Here is a 19,069-nt window from a genome sequence, read left to right as displayed (position 1 = left end):
CCTCAGTTTGATCGGTGTTTATTATTATTATTATTATCCAGATTTAGCCATACGGCTCACACTCCCTCTAAGGGGAAAATTGACTCATCCCAGATACCTACGGTATCAAAAGGATTGAGCTCTGGTGGGACTCTTTCCGTGTTATCGAGCCCTAGGTGACTTGGTATGCAGGTGTATCTCCCAAAAATTTTCGTACACATCTGGCCGTTGCGAGTAGTACAGCTTTCTGCATGGTCTTGTAAAGATGTTCATTTAGACCCAGCCTTTTTATGCTTTCGAGGAGGTTCTTCGGAATGACTCCAGTAGTAGATATAACAATAGGTATCGTCTGGGTACTTTGCATTCTCCATTGCCTTCGTATTTGAATTTCCAGATCTCTGTACTTGGCGATCTTTTCAGTGAATTTACTACGTAGATTATTGTTGTTAGGTATCGCCACATCAATTAGTGTTGTTTGTCTTGTTAATTTATTAACTAGTACGAGATCTGGTCTATTATGTGCCACTGTTTGATCTGTGAGCACAGTGCGGTCCCAGTATAGCTTGTAGTTGCCATCCTCAAGCATACTCTCAGGGACGTATTGATAATACGGGAGATGGTCCGTTTGGAGAAGTCCCAGCTTGATAGCTATCTCTTGATGAAGGATTTTTCCCACTGCGTCATGCCGTTCCTTGTATTCAGTTGCAGCAAATGCCTGGCAGCCCCCTGTAAGATGTTGGATGGTTTCTTGGGCTTGACATCCATATCGGCATCTGTCGTTTTGAACCTGAGGGTCTTTGATGATATATTTCAGGTAGTTTCTGGTTGGTATAACCTGATCCTGAATGGCCAGTAATGAACCCTCCGTTTCAGGGAACATCTTTCCTGATGTCAACCAGTAGTTCGACGCTATATTGTCGACATAATCTTGGCTGACCTCATTGGGATGTCGCCCGTGCAAAGGTTTACCCATCCAGGCGCGCACTTTTTCGTCCTTAGTAAGGTGGTTTATGCGCAGTTCTGCTTCCCTCAGTTTGATCGGTGTTGTGTCATCTACTGCGCAGATAGCGCGATGTAGAGTAGATGTCTCAGCCTGCATCTGAAAATAAGTTCTTAAATTAGCAATTTGTTTATCTAATTGCTCACCTATATCCATAAGTCCTCTTCCTCCTAAATACCGGGGTAATGTCGTTCGTTCTACTGCACTTTTAGGGTGGTGTTTTTGTGCTTTTGTGAGGTGTGTTCGTACTTTTCGCTGAAGATTTTCTATATCCGTTTTTGTCCACTTAACAATACCAAATGAATAGCTAAGCGCGGAACAAGCGTAGGTGTTTAGTGCCTTAAACAAATTTTTACTGTTAAGCTGTGAACGAAGCAGCTGTTTTACCCTTCTTATAAACTCAGTAGTTATCTCAGTTTTCATTTGCTTATGGTCAATTTTCCGCGCCTGCTTTACTCCAAGATATTTGTACATATCGTTGTCGCCCATGGCCTCGATGTTCTGGCCATTTTGCATATCGAATCCACCGGGCTGTACCTTTCCTCTGACTATATTCAAAACACGGCACTTGTCTAGACCGAACTGCATGCTAATATCATTAGAAAATGTTTCTACAATTTTTAGCATCTCTTCTAGGTGTTCTCGAGTGGAAGCCATTAATTTCAAATCATCCATATACAACAGATGATTGAGCTTCGCTACCACAGTATTATTGCTTTTAATGCTAAAACCTGAGTCAGTGGAGTTTAATAGCTGGGAAAGGGGGTTCAAAGCTAAACAGAACCACAATGGACTCAACGAGTCTCCTTGAAATAGGCCCCGGTTGATTGCGATATTTTCGGTTTCGATATTGTTTTCACCAGATATTTGGAGGTAAATTTTAGTCTTCCAATCTCTCATTATATGCCTTAAAAAGGTCACTATGTTATCATCTACTTTGTATATTTTTAATATATCTATTAGCCATTCATGCGGTACTGAATCAAAGGCCTTTTTATAGTCAATAAATGCAGTAAAAAGGTTCCTTTTTTTAGCGAATGCCTGGTTAGAAATGACTGAGTCGATGATAAGCTGTTCTTTGCAACCCATGGAACCCTTAGCGCATCCTTTCTGTTGAGGCTCTATGATATTGTTTAGAGCACAGTGTTGGTAGATACGCCGGGTTACACAGGATGTGACCAATTTATACAAAGTTGGAAGACAAGTAAATTATTATTATTATTATTATTATCCAGATTTAGCCATACGGCTCACACTCCCTCTAAGGGGGAAATTGACTCATCCCAGATACCTACGGTATCAAAAGGATTGAGCTCTGGTGGGACTCTTTCCGTGTTATCGAGCCCTAGGTGACTTGGTATGCTGGAGTTTCTCCCAGAAATTTTCGTACGTATCTGGCCGTCGCGAGTAGTACAGCTTTCTGCATGGTCTTATAAAGGTGTTCATTTAGACCCAGCTTTTTTATGCTTTCGAGGAGGGTCTTCGGAATGACTCCAGTAGTAGACATAATAATCGGTATCGTCTGGGTACTTTGCATTCTCCATTGCCTTCGTATTTGAATTTCCAGATCTCTGTACTTGGCGATCTTTTCAGTAAATTTACTACGTAGATTATTGTTGTTAGGTATCGCCACATCAATTAGTGTTGTTTGTCTTGTTAATTTATTAACTAGTACGAGATCTGGTCTATTATGTGCCACTGTTTGGTCTGTGAGCACAGTGCGGTCCCAGTATAGCTTGTAGTTGCCATCCTCAAGCATACTCTCGGGGACGTATTGATAATACGGGAGATGGTCCGTTTGGAGAAGTCCCAACTTGATAGCTATCTCTTGATGAAGTATTTTTCCTACTGCGTCATGCCGTTCCTTGTATTCAGTTGCAGCAAATGCCTGGCAGCCCCCTGTAAGATGTTGGATGGTTTCTTGGGCTTGACATCCATATCGGCATCTGTCGTTTTGAACCTGAGGGTCTTTGATGATATATTTCAGGTAATTTCTGGTTGGTATAACCTGATCCTGAATGGCCAGTAATGAACCCTCCGTTTCAGGGAACATCTTTCCTGCTGTCAACCAATAGTTCGACGCTGTATTGTCGACATAATCTTGGCTGACCTCATTGGGATGTCGCCCGTGCAGAGGTTTACCCATCCAGGCGCGCATTTTTTCGTCTTTAGTGAGATGGTTTATGCGCATTTCTGGTTCCCTCAGTTTGATCGGTGTTGTGTCATCTACTGCGCAAATAGCGCGATGTAGAGTAGATGTCTCAGCTTGCATCTGAAAATAAGATCTTAAATTAGCAATTTGTTTATCTAATTGCTCACCTATATCCATAAGTCCTCTTCCTCCTAGATTCCGTGGTAATGTCGTTCTTTCTACTGCACTTTTAGGATGGTGTTTTTGTGCCTTTGTGAGGTGTGTTCGTACTTTTCGCTGAAGATTTTCTATATCTGTTTTTGTCCACTTAACAATACCAAATGAATAGCTAAGCGCGGAACAGGCGTAGGTGTTTAGTGCCTTAAACAAATTTTTACTGTTAAGCTGTGAACGAAGCAGCTGTTTTATCCTTCGTATAAACTCAGTAGTTATCTCAGTTTTCATTTGCTTATGGTCAATTTTCCGCGCCTGCTTTACTCCTAGATATTTGTATATATCGTTTTCACCCATGGCCTCGATGTTCTGGCCATTTTGCATATCGAATCCACCGGGCTGTATCTTTCCTCTGACTATATTTAAAACGCGGCACTTGTCTAGTCCAAAGTGCATATTAATATCATTAGAGAATGTTTCTACTGTTTTTAGCATTTCTTCTAGATTGTCTCGAGTAGAAGCCATTAATTTCAAATCATCCATATACAACAGATGATTAAGCTTCGCTACTACAGTATTGTTGTTTTTAATGCTAAAACCTGAGTCAGTGGAATTTAATAGCTGTGATAGAGGGTTCATAGCCAAACAGAACCACAATGGACTCAGCGAGTCTCCTTGAAACAGGCCCCGGTTGATTGCGATATTTTCCGTTTCGATATTGTTTTCACCAGGTATTTGGAGGTGAATTTTAGTCTTCCAACTTGTCATTATATGCCTTAAAAAAGTCACTATGTTATCATCGACTTTGTATATTCTCAATATATCTATAAGCCACTCATGCGGCACTGAATCAAAGGCCTTTTTATAGTCAATAAAGGCAGTAAAGAGGTTCCTTTTTTTGGTGAATGCCTGGTTAGAAATAACTGAGTCGATGATCAGTTGTTCTTTGCAACCCATAGAACCCTTAGCGCATCCTTTCTGTTGAGGCTCTATGATATTGTTTAGAGCACAGTGTTGGTAGATACGCCGGGTTATACAGGATGTGACCAATTTATACAAAGTTGGAAGACAAGTAATTGGGCGGTACTTGGCTGGATCTTGGGTGTTATTTTGATCCTTCGGTATTAAATAAGTGGTTCCCTGAGTTAGAAATGATGGTATTTCCTGCGGGTTAGAAATAACATGATTAATTAATGTTGACAAGCACTCATGAATACTCCAAAACTTCTTAAGCCAGAAGTTCTGAACTCCGTCTGGTCCAGGAGATTTCCAGTTATGAAGCTCTTTGATGATATTTGAGACCTCATCGGTAGTGAATGGTTCGTAGTTAGCTGTGACATAGTGGCGACAGTTGTGCGTCGTATCTTCTATCCAGCCAGCATTGTCGTTAAGAGCAGCTGGTGTGGAGAGTTGATTTCCCCAAAACTCATGAATCTCTTCTTGGCTTGGATAAGATTTGTCGACACTTTCTACGGTGGAATTGAGTTTTCGGTAGAACGCCTTCTCAGAGTTCTCAAAAAGTGCATTGTCACATTTTCGGTTGTTACTAACTTTATACCTTCTTAATCGACCTGAATAGACGGAGAGTTTTTGTTTTAATGTATCCAGACACTGTTGGGCTGTGTTATTTTCCGGATCGTATCTCGAGTGTCTTGCAGTGTTCCGCATTATTTCTTCAGCTCTCTTAATGACTTTTCTACTTGTTACACCTCTTATATATTCTGTTACTTGACCAATATCCCTACGCAGTAATTCAATTTTTCCGAGAAGTCTGTTTTCCCAAGGTGCAGTCCTGTTACAAGTCCTTCCGTTATTAGTACCCCGTCTTGTTCTGATCTTAACGCCCATTACATTAGCAATTGCTGTTGCTGCACAGTAGATTAGCATATGCAGATATTCCAATGAGTGGGCTTCTACGACATAGTTGGGTAGGACTTCAGTGTTCACAATTTGTAACAGCGCACCTAGTTTCTTACAAGAGTTTATTCGTGGTAGCGGTGGTCTGCTAAGTGGATTTGTTCCATTAAACTCTTGTACAGCACGAGCCATTTCGTTTGCTAGACTATCGCGCAACTCGTTGTTTTCCTGCTCTGTATTGTCAGGTTGAGTTTCTGCTATAGGAATCTCAGGAATCTGCTCATCAAGAACTGCATTAGGGACTTGATCTATAACTAGCTCTTGATTATTAATCTCCCGTTCGACTTCGCTTTTGATCGTATTGCGTCTAGTCTCTGGGATAAGGTTGTTTCTTATGATTACCCGGTATTGATCTGATACTCTTTGCTCCGATACTTGAATATCTGGGTACTCCCTGCAAAATTCGGCATACAGCTGTTGTCTGTAGCCGATCGTTTCTTGACCGAGGTTTGTCACCTTATAATAGGAGCGCAAAATGCTTTCGTTAATGGACACAGTCCATTTCATGCGCTGCCTCGGTCGTCCCGCTTGAGTGAGCGCCGGCTGATGTTCCAGCGCAGCACCTTCAGCGAGTGGAGCTCTTGCTGTTATTTGGCTCGCTTGTGGTTGTTGTTGTTGTTGGGCTGTAGCTGTTTGTGTGACAGGGGCCCGCCTCCTCAACACCCTGCCACCGACGTCCCGCATGCTGTCACGTCCAGCGCCGGCTCCAGACGTGCCCTGGCGATCCCCAGGCAGCGATCCTAAACATAAACCATAATTCTCCATATTAATGGGTGTGCATTTTATACCTACTGCCAGGTGTCAGTTTTTGTTCCACGGCAAGTATCCCTGCTACTCTCTGGGTATTGGCGCTACGAATACCCAGAAAGTATCCCCCATTCGCAGCGGGCCGCGCCTGATAGAAGAACTGACAAAAAACTCCCACAGGAAATTATTATTATTATTATTATTATTGTTATTATTTAAATATATTGACGATTTATGTAATTTTAGTAAATTGGATGGTTACTGTTTTGTTTTTTAACTATTTATAAGCTTTGTCGATAAAATTGTAAAAACTTTCATGGCAGTAAAGCATATTTCTATTCTATTCTATTCTATTCTATTCTATTCTATAAAGCACCCCAAAGGTAATCACAGCACTAAAAACGATGCTCGGAATATTTCTATGTCACTAATGCATCAACAGTTAAGCTTGTTACACACGGGGAGCAATATTATAATATACAGGGTGTCCAGAAGCTCTACCGACAAACAAAGACAGGAGATTCCTCAAATAATTTTAAGACAATTTAGCTAAATTATTCACCTAGTCCGAAAATGCTTCCTAGGTGAGCTAGAGCTCTTTAAAGATGGCGTCTTGTAATTAGTTTTTTTAATACCTCCAGCGAAAATTGGTATATATATATTTATCTTCCAGAGATAAATCGATTCCATCCATTGCGAATTTCTAGTACCGGTCATAGGTGTCCGTTTTGGGTAGGGCAACGGTTATTTTATCGCATAACTCTTTTGTCTTTAAATTTTAAACATTATTGACTCTGGATTATTAAATTTTGAGGTATTCTAGTACTAAAAGATACTCTTACTTTAAGTCGGTAGGACACACCGTTTTCTAGATAAATCAATTCAAAAAATTTTCATCTCTTGAATTTGAAAAAAAAATGAAAAAAAAATTTAAAGAAAAAACGAAGTATTTTACCAACTTACAACTAGAGTAACTTTAATACTAGAATACTTCATAATTTAATAATCTACTGTCAAAAATGCTTAAAAATTAAAGACAAAAAAGTTATGCAATAAAATAACCGTTTATCTACCCAAAACCGACGCATATGACCGGTAATAGAAATTCGCAATTAATAAAATCGATCCATCTCTAGAATATAATTAAACGTTTAAGTTTTCGTATTTCTAAATAGTTTTTCTTTTGAATTTTTTTTTGAAATTCAAAAAACGAAAAATTTTCAAATCGATTTTTCTAGAAAACGGTGTATCTTATCGACTTAAATCAAGAGTACCTTTTAGTACTAGAATACCTCACAATTTATTAATCCAGAGTCAAAAATGCTTAAAAATTAAATACAACAAAGTTATGTGATAAAGTAACCGTTGCCCTACCCCAAACGGACGCCTATGACCGGTACTAGAAATTCGCAATGAATGGAATTAATTTATCTCTGAAAAATAAATATGCATACCAATTTTTGTTTTTCTATATAGAAGCGTTCCGGAGGGATTTAAGAAAAACTAATTATAAGACGCCATCTTCAAAGAGCTTTAGCTCCCGTAGGGAGCATTTTCGGACTAGGTGAATTGGGTTAAATTGTCTTAAAATTATCTGAGGAATCTCCTGTCTTCGTTTGTCGGTAGAGTTTCTGGACACCCTGTATATTGTATCTCGTATATTACATCTCATATCGCTCACTATAGTAATGACTAAACCTGCATACACGAAACTATAATATTATACAGTGATGAGCGCGCTAAGAACCGGCAAAATAACGCAAAAGGTGGAAAACATAATACGTTGTGACACAAAAAGAGATGAAACCAGTAGGTGTAAAATTATCAATAGGAACCTATAAATGTACTGTAGCGTGATTACTGTTAAAATAATACTCTCGGTTCGTTTATACGAATTTATGTATACAAGTTACAGATCGAATTTATATTATACACTAACTCTATTTACAAAATTTATCCGTATTTATAGCCCAGTCGTTATTCTGGAACAATCGGCGCTCACCTCTAGTTACTGTCCACACCTTCGGAGAATTTCTCGTCTTCCGTCCCTCTACATCGCGTCTTATCTAGAAAGATCGACGTGGAATGTGTATGTGGAGATGGGATCTGTTATACGAGGGTCGGTCATTAATTATTTTGTTACACTGCTCCCCTCTTAAGATCTGAGCGTCCCGATCAGTAACTCTAGATGGCCCAGGATGGCGGAATCTACAGGATTCTCCAGCTCTGCATGCACCCCTAGAAAAGAAGTAACAGTCTACTGTCTTTGAAGGGTATGACATCTTTGGGTTCATGCAACACACAGTAATTCGTACGCCAGTTTCTCTGAAGATCACTTCCAGCATGCTTCTCACAATCTTCCAATCCAGATTTTCTACTGCATGGACTATTTTTGGTAAAGCCAAACCTTTGATGTCATACACGATTTTCTTCAAATTAGTTAGAGCACGCCATATGTTCTCGTAGCTTGGCGTGTCCGTTTAAGACTTCCTGGTCACCATATACAGCAAAGATCGAGGACCATCTTCCAATCGCAGTACTCTTCCAATTTTAGGCTGCTGATTTCTTAACTCGTCCAGGCGGCCGAACTTTCTATTGAATACGGACGAGATTCCTTTAGTCATCTCGAGGTTTTGGGCAACACAGTGGGCTAGAGATACGTTTTCTGGAACACTAAACAGATCTTGCTGAACTTCTGTGGTCACGCTGCATCTAGCACTCTTTCTCTCTGCGTAATTTGACATAAATTCTTTAAAAATTATTTGTGCGGCATTTTTCATCTCCTGTTGGAGGACTCGTGCTTCTTTTGTTTCATTTAAGCCAGCATATGGTGCAAGACGATTTATATGAATAACTTTTGGTTTACCGTTTGTCAACGTCTTAATTCTGTATATTACGTCATTTATTTTCTTCTTAGCTTCATACGGACCTTCCCATTGTCTTCGCAGTTTAGGATACAAGCCTCGACGACGTTGTGGATTATAAAGCCAGACAAGATCACCTACTTCGAAGCTTTCATTCTTGCATCGAGAATCATATTGATCTTTTATTCTGTCACTGGCTATCTGGATGTGTTGTCGGGCAAGTTCATGAATGTTGTTCATTCGTAACTTCAGGCGGTCGACGTATTCTTCGCCTGCAACATGTTCCTAGGAAGGTCTGCAGCCAAACTCTAGGTCGCAGGGCAAACGAACTTCACGACCCAACATCAGGCAGGTTGGTGTTTGACCTGTAGTTTCATTCACGGCCGAGCGGTAGGCCATCAGGAATAAATGAATGTGTTGGTCCCAATCTCGCTGATGTTCAGATACAACTTTGGACAAGTGTTTACCCATCGTTCGGTTCATTCTCTCGACCATCCCATCTGATTGAGGATGCAGGGGTGTTGTTCTGGTCTTATTGGCACCAATCAATTTACAAACGTTTTGGAAAAGAGCTGACTCAAAGCTTCGCCCTTGGTCGGAGTGGATCTCCAAGGGAACACCAAATCGGCTGAAGATTATTTAATAAGTACCTCTGCAACGGTAACAGCTTCTTGATTCGGTAATGCATAGGCCTCGGTCCATTTGGTAAAATAATCCATGGCTACCAGGATGTATTTATTTCCAGCATCGGTTTCTGGAAATGGACCTGCAATGTCGATTGCTACTCTTTCCATAGGACTGCCAACATTGTACTGTCTCATGGGTGCTCTCTTTTTACCAACTGGACCATTACCGGATGCACACAGTTCACATTTCCGGCACCATCTTCTTACATCATCTTTACAGTTCACCCAATAGAACCGTTCTCGAACCTTTTGCAGAGTCTTCGTAATACCAAAGTGTCCACCTGATGTACCGTCATGAAACTGACGCAATACTTCTGACATTTTACTTTTAGGTACAATCAACTGAAGCTTAGATTCTGTACCATCATCGTTCTCAAATGTTCTGTACAGAAGATCACCTTTTAGTATCAGGCAATTCCATTGGCTCCAGTGGGCCTTGACTTCTGGACTACATGCACTAATGTTCTGCCAACTAGGTCTCTCACATTGCCGCATCCAATCCAATACTCTTTTTATACATGGATCATCTTCTTGGGCGTCTTGTAACTGTTGGGGCTGCCATTGCTCATTAATTACGGTGGTTCATCTCACGGGACAAAATCGTTCCTCTAATTTGGCACAGTGATTACAATTTGCACTACATAGTCGTCTCGAAAGGGCATCAGCATTTGAATTAGCTCTTCTGGCCGTATGTTCTATCTCGTAATTATATTCTTGAAATCGTTCTAACCATCTTGCCATCTGGACCTCTGGATTACGAAATTGTATGAGCCATTTTAGAGCAGCGTGATCGGTGCGAAGAAGGAACTTTCTGCCATACAAGTATTTATGGAAATGTTCGCAAGTCTTCGCTACACCCAGCAGGTGTCTTCTGGTAACGCAATAGTTTCTTTCTGGTTTCGACAGGACTTTGCTGAAATAAGCGATGACTTTTTCCTGCCCATCCTGGATTTTTGAGAGAACAGCTCCTATGACACTGTCGCTAGCATCGGTATCCAAAACAAATTTTCCTGCCTGTCCTGGGTAGCTTAATATCGGTGCACTGATCAGAGCCATTTGTAGTTGTTCGAAAGCTTTTTGGCACTATTCACTCCATGTATATTCTTTGCCCTCCTCCGTCAACTTTGTTAGGGGCTTGGAGATATTGGCAAATCCTTTAACAAATCGTCGGTAATATGGAAACTTCTAGGCCAAGGAAACTTCTCATTTCATGTTTATCTTTTGGTACTGGCCAATCTTTAATTGCTTCAATCTTTTCAGGATCAACTGTTACACCATTACTCGATACAATATGTCCCAAGTACTTAACTTCTCGTCGAAACATGTGACATTTCTTCGGACTTAACTTCCAGTTCGCTGCCTTCAATAGTTGAAAGACTTCTATTAGATTCTTGGCATGTTCATCAAAGGACCTTCCAACCACAATTATATCATCCAAGTAAGCCAGGCATGTTTTCCATGTTAGACCTCTTAAAACTGCTTCCATTAATCTTTCAAATGTGGCAGGAGCATTACATAAACCAAACGGCATAGCCGTGAACTGCCAAAGCCCTGATCCTATCGAAAATGCGGTTTTCTCCCGATAGGCTGGCTCCATGTCTACTTGCCGATATCCACTTTTTAAATCGAGTGTGGAGAACCAACGAGAACCGGAGGGAGTATCCAATGTATCGTCTATTCTGGGCAAAGGATAACTATCTTTTTTTGTTACCGCATTGAGCTGACGGTAGTCGATACAAAAACGCGTTGAACCATCTTTCTTCTTTACCAGAACTACTGGTGATGTCCATGGACTGTTCGATGGTTCAATTACCCCTTGTTTGTCCATATCCTTGATAATCTTTTCGGCCTCATCTCTTTTCGCAAATGGAAGTGGTCTAGGCCGTTGTCTGATTGGCTGAGCGTCTCCGGTATTTATTTTATGCGTTACTATGCTTGTTTTGCCGTTATCCTTCTTATCAATAGCAAAAATATCTTGATACTCTATCAGCATAGACCTCACTTTTTCCGTTCGTTCATGATCAAGATCTTGGCATCTTTCAATGATCATCTCGACAAGATCTTTTGGATACTTTGACTTCGATTATTTCTCATTGGTATTCATAGAGCAAATTGAAGCCACGGGAACACACTGTCCGATCAAAGCTCCTCTACTTAACTTGATAGCAGTTTCCCTTAAATTCATAACTCTTACAGGGATGACATCTCGAACTCTTACCAATGTTTTCGCCGTTAGGAACTCGACATTGTCCACATCTTCGACCATCCTTAAACTTTCATCTCGGCAGTGTCCATCAAGCATGGTCATTAGAATTTTCTCACTATTACCGGGTATGGTTACGTCGCATGTAGTTAGTAGGCGGATGACATCTTTTTTGTCGTCGTGAAAGGGCAACTCTTCACCATTGATCCTGAGAACTCCATTTTGAACATCCAATATTGCCCCCACTTTTCTAGTACGTCCATCCCCAATATGAACTCGTCGGAGATCTCGGCAATTAATACTTGATGTTCAACTGTGGTCTGGCCAATGGATATTGACGTATTAGCCTCACCATATGTATTAATTAGCTCACCAGTCGCTGTTCTAAGCTTTACTGTTGCAGGTGATAACTTATGATGGCCTCGTACTACGTCTGGACGTGCGATAGTTCTTGTTGCACCTGTATCCACCAAAAACGATCTACATCTATTATTGATACGACCTTCGATGTATAAGTTGTGGAATTCCACCGGAGGACGTAAGGTTGACAGTTACTATAGGGGCTCTAGTTCACGAGGTCGGCAGTTGCCCTTTGGTGTCTACCCGCTCTAGTTTTCCGACTGCTGGACGATCTTCTTACAATTACGACGAATGTGGCCTACGTCGCCGCAATTCCAACATCTAGGCTCGCGTCTCTTTGGCATCTCGTTACGAAATACTCTCCGTATCGTTTCCTCCAGACGTTCATCGTTGTGTTCGTCACTTTCTTCAATGGTTCTTACTCTATGGCTTCGTGAAGTTTGACTAGCCGTTTCGTGTTCCAATGCAATAGCAAGTGCTTCATCTAAAACTTTCGGTCTTGCTAGTCGTAAAGCTTTCTGTAGTTCACTATCTTTCAGCCCATTGACAAAGGTATCTACCGCAATTTCTTCTAAAACCCTGTCTGGCACCTCTGGATAAGCCAACCTCACCACACGAGCCACATCTGCTTCAAATTCTTGCAGATTCTCACTTGCTCGTTGACTTCTACTTCGCAGTTGTGCTTTGTATACTTGTTGTAGATGAGCATCTCTATAGCGTTTTTCTAGACGAGTGAACAAGGTCTGGTAACATTTTTCTTGACCCTTAGGAATTGACCTTAATATATCTGCAGCATCACCTCGTAAAGCAGCAGTCAAAGAAACAGCCTTTTCTTGTTCGGTCCAATGATTGGCGGTCGCAATAGCTTCAAACTGTCTAAGGTATATGGACCAAGAGGACTTTCCATCAAATGGTGGTAATTTGAATCTCATATTACGCGACGTTTCGTCTCTCGGTAGTTCATCTTTCACTACAGAATCTAAAGCTACTGTATTAATTAGTGGTTGCATCTTCGTATTGGTTATCATGCTCTCTAATTCTTTGATCTTTTCTTCTACGGTCTCTAATTGTTTGATCTTCTCTTCTAACATTTCTTTATTGTCGTCTACACTTTTCTGTATCTTATCGGTTGTTCTAAAAACTTCTTCGAATGTCTCGTTTTTCTGTCTGCAAACTTCTTTAATTGCACGAGAAACACTTTCAAACTTCTCGCTGTTCAGTCTACAAACTTCTTCAAGTTTCTCGTTGTTCTGTCTGCAAATTTCTTCAAGTTTCTCGTTGTTCTGTCTACTAACTTCTTTAATTACTTGAGAAGTCTCGTCAAATTTTTTATCAACGTTTTCGAATTTCTCATCGCTTTTTCTAGAAGTATCTTTTGAGAAGACTCATCAATCGTTTGAGAAACAGTTTTTAATTTCGATAAGATTGCTTGTTCTGCTGACTGGAAGTGGAACATCTCTGGATCATCTCCGTTCTTCGTGAGTACTTCCTCGAGTCGTGCTTGTAGGACTTTCTTGGACCCACTGCTGTCTTCATCTCGTTCCTCTAGCTGTTCACGGAGCTGTTTTACGGAAAGTTCTTGTAGCAACATCTTTGGTCTGCACACACGTACTTTTCAAAATGTCTTTTAAAAGTCTTTCCGAATACCGAACAATTAACGCACTTTAATTATTAACGACGAATAAAGTCTAAAAGTCTTTTAAAATCTTTCTCTAATTTACTTATTTATATCGCACTAAGTTTACTGTATTAAGTTTACCGAACACCGACACCACTGTAGCGTGATTACCGTTAAAATAATACTCTCCGTTCGTTTATACGAATTTATTTATACAAGTTCGGATCGAATTTATATTATCAACTAACTCTATTTACAAAATTTATCTGTATTTATAGCCCAGTCGTTATTCTGGAACAATCGGCGCTTACCTCTAGTTATTGTCCACACATTCGGAGAATTTCTCGTCTTTCGTCCCGCTACATCGCGTCTTATCTAGAAAGATCGACGTGGAATGTGTATGTGGAGATGGGATCTGTTATACGAGGGTCGGTCATTAATTATTTTGTTACAGTACATTACATAGTTTTCCACCTTTAGACGTCTGTAACAGGAGAATTTTACAAAATTCTTTTGATTTTAAATTTTATAAAATTCTCCTGTCATATGTCACAGTGTTAGTTATCATGTCATATTCCTCCGATACGTCTAAAGGTGGAAAACTACATAATGTACTGTAAATTCATACGTTTCTATTGATAATTTACACCTTTACTAGTTTCATCTCATTTTCTTACATTTTATCACTTATCACTGTATATTATGATTCTGTGTATGCAGGCTCTTTCTTTATTAGAAAAAGACTGTATGACTTGTACATACTTCTATATAAATCAAAACGGTAAGCGGGTGTATGTTTTCCAAAAAACTGATAATGTGGAAAAACTTTATTAAATCAGCTAAGTACTTTCATCATATCAAAAGTTCTATCAAACATCAGAGTTTTCCTATAAAAAGACTAAGTAAATGATTTATTCATAAACAATACAAAGGTGAAAAAAACTTACGTCTCATAGGTATAAATACCTCAAATGAAGAGTAATCGTTGAACAACACATTACAACACATTACAATGTTTAAAATTGACCCAGGGCTAAGCCTCCGGTCATGGGTGAAAATTATCACATCAATGTGAGTACTATATAATGGCCACCATTTTACATTCAACAGCTGTTGCTAACAATTTTAAAATGATGAAGAACGGAAACAATATCCGAAGCGACCTCTATATTATTAAATAATAATCAAAAAATTTGAAAATGACTATAAATAAATAAATAAATACTTTATTTTCTTTTAGACAGACAGAGTCTGTACACAATTTGTCAAAAGGAATACATTAAGTAAATATAACAAAAAATAAACAATTTCACTACACAAACTAACAATGAAAATACATTTAAAATTGAAGAAATTTTTCAACCGAATAAAAAATGTGTGTCATCAGAAATTCCTTTAAATTTAGTTTAAAGCTTGTCAGGCTCTTACACAATTTTATATGGGTTGGTAAACTATTATAGAGTCTTTGTCCCATTATACTCGGGGACCTGCAATATATATTTCCCCTACACATTGGGGCACGCAAGATATCTTTATATCTAGTGTTCATGTTATGTATTTGCCCATTGGTTTTAAAATTTTCGAGGTTATTAAACATATATATACAAGTCTCCAGAATATAAATACAGGCCAATGGCAATATTTTGAAATTTTGAAAGTATTGCCTACAACTTGTTTTATGAGGGATACCAGCAATAGTCCGTATTATTCTTTTTTGTGCAAAAAAGACTTCATTGATATGGGAACTTGATCCCCAAAAACAAATCCCGTATCTCAAACGAGATTCGGTTTGGGCACAATAAAGCATTATTAATTGTTTCTCCGTTAATACTTATTTTAAATTTCGAAACAAAAACGTTACTGAGTTTAATTTTGCGGCCAGTGTATCACAATGTTTCCTCCAGTTAAGACATTCATCTAGATGAAGTCCTAAGAACTTTAATGATGAAACAAGTTCAATATCATTATTATTTATATTTAAGTTAAGACTAAGTTGTCATATGTAGGCAAGTGAAGTTAATATAAAATTATTGAAGCTAAATTTTTTAAATTACAATTGTTAAGTTTAAAGTGAGAAGTTAAATGTGTAAAATTATCAAAATTATCAAAGCATTTTTTAAAGGTCAAAACCGTTGATTCTTGACTAAATATAGAAGTGAGATAGATGAAAACAAGACTTCTAATATAGAAGTGAGATAGATGAAAACAAGACTTCTCCTTGGTTTGTTTTCATCTATATCACTTCTATATTTAACGGTTTGTCCTTTAAAAATACTTTGATAATTTTGATAATTTTACACATTTAACTTTTCACTTTAAACTTAACAATTGTAATTTAAAAAATTTAGCTTCAATAATTTTATATTAACTTCACTTGCCTACGTATGACAACTTTGTCATTTTTAAATTTTTTGATTATTATTAATTTAATAATATAGAGGTCGCTTCGGACTTTGCTTCCGTTCTTCATCATTTCAAAATTGTCAGTAACAGCTGTTGAATGTAAAACGGTAGCCATTGTATAGTACTCACATTAATGTGATTATTTCATTCATAGGAGATTCTAACCAATAGAAAGCTACAAAAATAAAAATTAAACTGATAATTTTTGATAATATCCCGTCGTCAAGTATATTACGTCAGATGCCCTTCGTTGCTACGAAAAAATACATTCAGTGACATTAATGACAATTAATGTTTTAAAAATTATAAAAGAGATTACTTTCATCCGTCAAATATTTATAACAACTGTGTGTTTAATTGTACTAATTTGAACTTACGTAAATAAATTACAATACAATTTTGGTTTTGAACAGTTTTATTCATGAAATAATCGCAACAAATTGTACTCGATCTCTAAAATTTATCGAATTTTTGCCCTCGTAACACTTTGACATAAATTAAAACTGTCAAAGTGTCACTCGGGAAAAATTCGATAATTTTAGAGCTCTTGTGCAATTACTACTGATTATTCCATTCATAGGAGATTCTGACCAATAGAAAGCTACAGAAATAAAAATTAAACTGATAATTTTTGATAATATCCCGTCGTTAAGTATATTACGTCAGATCAGATACCCTTCGTTGCTACGAAAAAATACATTCAGTGACATTAATGACAATTATTGTTTTAAAAATTATAAAAGTGATGCCTTTCAACCGTCAAATATTTATAACAACTGTATGTTTAATTGTACTAATTTGTACTTACATAAATAAATTACAATAAAATTTTGGTTTTGAACAGTTTTATTCATGAAATAATCGCAGCAAATTGCACTCGATCTCTAAAATTATTATCGAATTTTTGCCCTCGCGACACTTTATGACATAATTTCACTCCCCTTCGGGTCATGAAATTACAGCTGTCAAAGTGTCACTCGGGAAAATTCGATAATTTTAGAGCTCTTGTGCAATTACTACTGATAATTTATTTATTTTAAGGGTTTTTTATCGATAACCGGAGGCTTAGCCCTGGATCAATTTTAAATATTGTGATGTGTTGTTCAACGATTACTCTTCATTTGAGTTATTTATACCTATGGGACGTAAGTTTTTTACACCTTTGTATTTTTTATGAATAACTAATTCATTTACTTAGTCTTTTTATAAGAAAGCTCTGATGATGGCATTTTGATATGCTGAAAGTACTTAGCTGGTTTAATAAAGTTTTTACACACTATCAGTTTTTTTGAAAACACACCCGTTTACTGTTCTGATCTTTCATTATAGTCCAGAGAAATAAGATTTTTCTCGTGACACATCCCCCTCCAGGCCGAAACCAAATTTTTTGAGTAGTATGGACATTTATATTAATAACCTTTATGTTTCCTGCAGCCGATTTTAATGATATACATAGTTATAAACAAATGAAGATCAAAAAACGGTAAATTTTCGCTTTTTCGTCTATAACGAAAAAGTTAAGCATTTTAAATAAATTTGAGAGTAAGAAACTCATAAATCGTCTAAAAAATTTCAATATGGCGTTCGCTGAATATATCTATCCTTATTGGTTGCTTAGAAAATTGCAAAATAAATCATAAATTTTGAGTTTTTATAAATATTCATAACTTCTGTAAAAAATAACTTACAGTCCGTCTAATTTACTTACCGTTGCACGTCATTATCTACGCTAGAGATCTAAGTTGACATAGTTGCCAAAGTATAAAAAAATCCTCAATCCATTTTAAATCAAATAAATCACATAATTAATGTAAACGTGGATTATACAACAAAACAAATTAATATTCAATGTAAATAAGTAAAAACTTAAGAAATAAAGAACAAGAATTAAGTTATAATCTTTTAAGATTTGCAGTGCAAGCGTTTTTGCAATCCATTGTTAATAATTAAAAAACGGCTCCAAACTCTTGGCATGAAGCCGGTAGGTTTCTTTGTATATGTCTACAATAACAACTAAAAAAGTTGTCAGATACCTCGATTATTCCAAGTGGTGATAAAATTAGGTGAAATTTATATTTTTATAGTAGAGGATCTTTTTATAGTAAAATAAATAATAAAAACAGTAAATATAATAAAATGGATACTTATAGTAAAGAATATAAACAAATATGAAGTGTCATCACCACAACTGTCAAATAAATATTACCAATTTATTCTAAAATGTCACCTTCGTTCGATTACAGTTACAGTGTGTTCCAAGCAAATCTGCTTCATAAAAACGTTTTATAATCCATTTATACAAATTAAATGAAACATATTATTGTGTATTTCTTTAGGTTAACATTAATAGAAATCTTCAAATATTATTTCTACGCGTATATAATAAAATATGTCTAGTGGCTGTAATTCCAGTGTACTTGGCAAAGTGATTCTAAAAAAGAACACACCTACCGCCTAAATATTTCGTGTTGGTATCATGCGACGTCACAGGCTATGACGCGGATGACGTGCAACGGTTAGTAAATTAGACTAAGTATAGGACCTTCTTATTACACCAAATACTGAGATTTCTGGTGCTTAAATTATATTGTAAATTTCAAAGCAATTTGTCAAATAGTTTAAAAGTTATTTAATTTGTTTATCCCAAATTCATTTTTTTTGCAACACTATAAGTCAGAAAATTATGAGGTTACAGTAAGACTTCTGACAGTTAATGGAAGAAGAACATTTATACTATTGACTTAATTAAAAGAAAATGACAAAAAGTAATTTTAAACAGTGTAAAATTATTTTGCAAAAACCCATAGATTTTTTGCTTACTTATAAACAATTAGAATAACTTTTTAACCGTTACCCGTAGAAAAATTATTGTTTCATATTTGGAAAGACTGAATTTTTATACATATTTACAAAGAAAAACAATTGTCCTAGGTCAATTAGGGACGAAGTTAGCCCCCCCTTTTTTTAATTCACATGTTTTTGCAAAA

At 37.4% G+C, this 19,069-nt stretch overlaps 1 protein-coding gene across 1 annotated transcript in view; it reads right to left on the bottom strand.

Annotated features, from left to right (window-relative positions):
• LOC126892761 (basement membrane-specific heparan sulfate proteoglycan core protein-like) overlaps positions 1–19,069 on the bottom strand; it is a 262,493-nt gene that overhangs the window by 214,254 nt on the left and 29,170 nt on the right. The gene's annotated exons all lie outside the window — the stretch shown is intronic.

Source organism: Diabrotica virgifera, chromosome 9 (assembly GCF_917563875.1).
Source record: "Diabrotica virgifera virgifera chromosome 9, PGI_DIABVI_V3a".
Taxonomy (NCBI): Eukaryota; Metazoa; Arthropoda; class Insecta; order Coleoptera; family Chrysomelidae; genus Diabrotica; species Diabrotica virgifera.
The sequence above is the reverse complement of the archived record's forward strand: the minus strand, read 5'-3'. Positions and strand labels throughout refer to the sequence as shown.